The 5569-nt window shown below is 38.2% G+C and overlaps 1 pseudogene; it reads left to right on the top strand.

Annotated features, from left to right (window-relative positions):
* The first annotated feature begins 728 nt into the window (after positions 1–728).
* Positions 729–5090, top strand: LOC102985505 (vigilin-like; annotated as a pseudogene).
* Positions 5091–5569: the final 479 nt, after the last annotated feature.

Here is a 5569-nt window from a genome sequence, read left to right as displayed (position 1 = left end):
AGACCCTCTTATACTGTTTGATAATATTTTTATTTAATGTCCAGAAAATGCAGGTTTATAGAGGAAAAATAAATAAATTAGTTTTGCCTGGGTGTGGAAACAGGATTACTTGCAAATGAGCATGAGGAAGCTCTTTAGGGTGATGGAAATGTTCTTAGCCTGGGTTGTTGTGATGGCTGTACAGCACTGTAAATTAACTAAAAATCATTAAATTGTATGCATAGATTATGTGAATTTTATAGTATATAAATTATTCTTCAAAAAGCTGTTAAGAAAATAAGGAAACCCTGTAAATATGGTATTATTGAAGACTAGAGAATTATATTTTTCCAAAAATAATTTTCAGCCAACAGTGCTAAAGGTCAAAAAATGATGGCACTGGCTTAGGCAAAATGAGGTTTGAGATGACTCTGATAAGAATAATCAAAAGATATATTTCTCTTCTTTAACAAAATGGTGGCTGTTTCCTCACAGTCCCTATAATTTGAACCTTATCTTGGTACTCTCATAACAGTAGAATAGATGAACCTTGGACATTTTTTTGAGTTCTATAAATATTAGAATTTCAATTTTTATTGGTTTGAGTTTATAGATTAATTTGGAAAGGAACTACGTCTTTAAAATATTTATTTTTCTCACACAGTAATATGCAAAAAGGCAGCTACAGGAAGAATTTTCTGGCTACTGACCATGTAGCTGCAACACCTCTAAATAACTAAAAATCAACTATGAATTCCAAAGAAAATTTAACTGAGCACCCAAGTAGATACAGTCAAAAAGATAATGATGTTACTGCTTTAAATTCAGAAGAGGATCTTGACACTCCAACTTCCAAAGATAAAGTCACTGAACTCCTAGAGAAAACAAGTTGGTTGGAAAATTCTCAGGAGCCTGCTGCATCCTCAAGCAATAATAGTCAACTTATGACATCATTCATCACTCAAGGTTTTCTTTCTTTTTTTCGGTACGCGGGCCTCTTACTTTTGTGGCCTCTCCCATTGTGGAGCACAGGCTCCGGACGCGCAGGCTCAGCGGCCATGGCTCATGGGCTTAGCCGCTCTGCGGCATGTGGGATCTTCCTGGACCGGGGCACGAACCCGTGTCCCCTGCATAGGCAGGTGGACTCTCAACCATTGTGCCACCAGGGAAGCCCACTCAAGATTTTTATGTGCCTCTGGAGGAGAAACAATATGTGAATCTGTTTGAGGAAGGTACACAAGCAAAATTCTATCTAGACATCATGCAAAGAACTGGTGCCAACCAAGAAATAACTTTTCTCAAAAACCAAGGCCTCTACATTATAGTCTCTGGTAAGCCAGAATCTGTCACGAAAGCCCAGAAGGAGATTTTTGCATGTTTTAAGAAACAAGTTTTAACTACAGCTTCCATTCCAAAAGGACATCTTTGCTTTGCTGTAGGCAAGACTGGTGAAAAACTGTAAGACCTAGAACCAAAAGCTGCAACCAACATTCAGACCTTATGCCCAGTTAACCACAGCACCTGGATCAATACTATTGGCACCAAAGAGATCATGAAAAAGGTTCCACATGAAGTCTTACTTATGTCTACTGAACAAGACAAGTGTGCTGAAGAAAGGTTAGATGTGGGAAAAGCATTTCATCCTTTCATTGCTGGACCATGCAAATAAACTTTTGACAGAATCCTACAGGAAACGGAGGACCACATCCACATCTCACCATCTAGTGCCAATCAGACACAAATAAGCTTTCCTGGAAAAAAGCAACAACTAGATCAGGATCAGCCTTGTGTAAAGAAGATTTTTGACAATACTACAGAGAAAACCACATCCATAGATGTGGAGAGGAAGTTGCAGCACAAGTGTACATAGGTCCCCAAAATAATCAGTCCAGGAGATCCTGGAAAGAACTGGAGTTTCAATAGAGATCTCGCCCTCACAGAGCATGTCAGATTCTGTGACATATCAATGTAAGCCCGAAAGTTTAAGGAAGGCATTTACTGAAGCCTACTCAAATACCAAAGTTTACACTCTTTCCTCTATCTCTGTACCTTCCTGTCTTCACAGACTTGTTATTGGTTAGAAAGGTCGTAATATATCTACAATTACTCAGAACATGCCAAAAGTTCGCATAAATTTTACTGGAGAAGATAAAATTACAATAGAAGGGCTGACAAAATATGCTAATTATGCTAAAGAACAAATTGAGTCATAGTAAAAGATCTAATTAACAGGATGGATTATGCAGAGATTAATGTTGACTATAAGTTTCACAAACTCCTGAGAGAGAAGAAAGGTGTTATCATAAATGGGATTAAAGAAAGGAATAAAGTTTCTGTGCTAATCTCACCTGAAAATGAAAAGAATAACTAGATCAGAATTGAAGGGGAATCTCAGGGTGCCCAACAGGCCAAGAAAGAACTTCTTGAACTTGCTTCTCATTTAGAAAATTAGCACAAGTGTCATGAAGAGACTAGGGGTAGGACGGGAATAAAACACAGACCTACTAGAGCATGGACTTGAGGATATGGGGAGGGGGAAGGGTAAGCTGCGACAAAGTGAGAGAGTGGCATGGACATATACACTACCAAACGTAGGGTGGATAGCTAGTGGGAAGCGGCAGCATGGCACAGGGAGATCAGTTAGGTGGTTTGTGACCACCTAGAGGGGTGGGATAGGGAGGGTGGGAGGGAGGGAGACTCAAGAGGGAAGAGATATGGGAACATATATATATGTATAACTGATTCACTTTGTTGTAAAGCAGAAACTAACACACCATTGTAAAGCAATTATACTCCAATAAAGATGTTAAAAAAAAAAGAAAGAAAGAAAATGAGCACAGGACTTAATCATTGAGCAAAGTTTTCACCACGCAATCATTGGGCAGAAAGGTGAACGGATACATGACATCCGTAAGAAATTTCCAGAGGTTCTAATTACTTTTCCTGACCCAGCACACACAAAAAAGTGACATTGTCCAAATTAGAGGACCAAAAAATGAATTAGAAAAATGCACATAATATTTGGAGAATGTGGTGACAGACATTGTAGAAAGTACCTATTCCATAACTATTCCCATCTTCAAAAGGCTTCACAAAAATATCATTGGAAAAGGAGGTGCAAACATCAAAAAAATCTGTGCAGCAAGCAACACCAAAATTAATCTTTCATCAGCAAATAACGACTCAGAAAATATTGTCATCAGTGGAAAGCCAGCAAACTGTGAAGTGGCTCGTAATTTGATTCTTTCAATTCAGAAAGATACAGCCAATATTTCAGAACTAGAAATTTCTATTCCTTCCAATCTACACAAATCCTTTATTGACTCTAAAGACGGTTTGATTGATGCAGTCATGGAAGCATATGGAAGTATCCATATCCACTTTCCAAAAAACAACTCGGGACTTCAAAGGGTCATTATTAGGGGACCTGACCAAAATGTGGAGATGGCCAAGAAAAAGCTGCTGCAACTAGTAGAAGAGCAAACCAAGAGTTATTGTGTGGTCCTCCATGTCAAGCCAGAGTATCATAAATTCCTCATGAGTAAAAATGGAGGCAATGTTCCCAAAATCTGTGAAGAGACTAGAGCATGTATAATTTTCCCTATCCCTGAGGACAAGGATCAAGACTTGTTAACTATTATAGGGACAGAGAAGGCTGTCAAAGATGCACAAAATAAACTAGAGGGTTTAATTACAAATCTAGATAATGTGGTATAGGACAACATACTGATAAATCCCATGTATCACCAGCACTTTTTTATGCAAAGGGGCCAGGTGTTACAGGAGATGATGGAGGAGTATGGTGGTGTGACTATTAACTTTTCATGTTCAGGAAAACAGAGTAACAAAGTCACAATCAAAGGAGCAAAGCCTTGTGTAGAAGCAGTCAATAAATATATTCAAGAGATTATTGGGGACTTGGACAATGAAGTAGCAACAGAATGTGTTATTCCCCAGAAGTTCCATCATTTTTTCATGGGACCCATGTGTTCTCGAATCAGACAAATCACTAGAGATTATAGTGTTCAAATCAAATTCCCAGAGAGAGAGGAGATTTCACTTACCAATAAACAGCCAGCTGTTCTAGAAAATAAGGAAGAAGGAAAAGAGCACTACAGGAGCTGCTTCTATTTCCCCAGCAAAATGTGACACCATATTTATCTCAGGCCGAAAGGAAAAGTGTGAAGCAGCCATCGAAGCCCTTAAGGTTTTAATTCCTGTCACTGCTGAAGTAGATGTGCCCTTTGATCTACATCATTACATCATTGGTCAGAAAGGAAGTGGGATACACAAGATAATGGATGAGTTTGAAGTTAATATACAGGTATCAGCACTTGAATTAGAGTCTGATATCATTTCCATCACTGGCCTTGCTGCAAATGTAGAACAAGCCAAGGCTAGATTACAAGAACAAGTCAAGGCTTTACAAACTGATATAGAAGATGGATCATTAAGAAATTTCAGACTCAAGTTCACAGTAGACCCCAAATAGTTCCTGAAGATCATTGGTCGAAAGGGGTTAGTTATTGCTCAGATTGGTTTAGAGCATAAAGTTACTATCCATTTTCCAAGTAAAGGGAGCAATGAGATACAAGACAAAATCACAATCATTGGATATAAATATAACACCATAGACACTTGGGATACAATAATGGAAATGGTGCAAAATTTGAAAAAGAACAGTTACTAAGCAAATTTCACTAAACAATCGTGTTTATGGCCACATTATTGGATCCCGTGGAAAAGCCATTCATAAAATCATGAATCAATTTCAGGTCGACATCTCTTTCCCTCCTAGAGGAGTCCAAGATGCAAACATCATCACTGTGACTGGACTCCCTAATAAAGTCACAAAAGCAATTGATCACATCCTCAGTCTTAAGGAATATTTTCTGGCTGTTGTTCCAAAGCATGAGTTACAGAAGGAGCATATGAGGAAGGTCACTCTGTGTGATTTAGTCTATACTCCATCCAAGAGTTTTGCAGAAAAAGATGTTCCCTGCACTGCAAACACCATTCAAAAGATCCCTGACATGAACAGCTCTGAAGATTTTCCGAGCTTGGATCCTCAAGTGGACCCTAAGACTCACCCTTGGAGATGCAAATACTGACCAAAACCCAGAAATTGTTCCAGCAAGCTTACTGAAAGATGTCAAAAATTATCTCTAAACAGACCCAGCTTCTGGATCATATGTACATTTCTTATACTTTGACTCCAATACGTCTCTCCTTAAATCCTCCAAAATACGTTATAGTGAAAGTGAAGTGCTCAGTTCTGTGTGAGTCCAGTAATTACCAATGTAGTGTCTAATTTCCACTCAGGACCTGCCTTTGAAATTTCATTTATGGGACAAACTTTCCATTGTTTTAAAGTTTTAAACGTATTTCATTAAAATATTAAACAACTACCATATGCTTCCTGAATTTCATGATCTGCTTAACATGTCATTGTTCGCTTAACTTTCGTTATGAGAACTCAATAATACGGCAAGGAGATTACATCTGTGTCATCGTCCCAGGGCATAAAGTTTGACTTCACAAAAACTAAAACTGATTGTGCTATTTTTACCCTTTTTTTCATGTATTCTTA

The sequence above is a fragment of the Physeter macrocephalus genome, chromosome 21 (genome assembly GCF_002837175.3).
Source record: "Physeter macrocephalus isolate SW-GA chromosome 21, ASM283717v5, whole genome shotgun sequence".
NCBI lineage: Eukaryota > Metazoa > Chordata > Mammalia > Artiodactyla > Physeteridae > Physeter > Physeter macrocephalus.
This window is presented reverse-complemented; position numbering and strand designations above follow the sequence as displayed.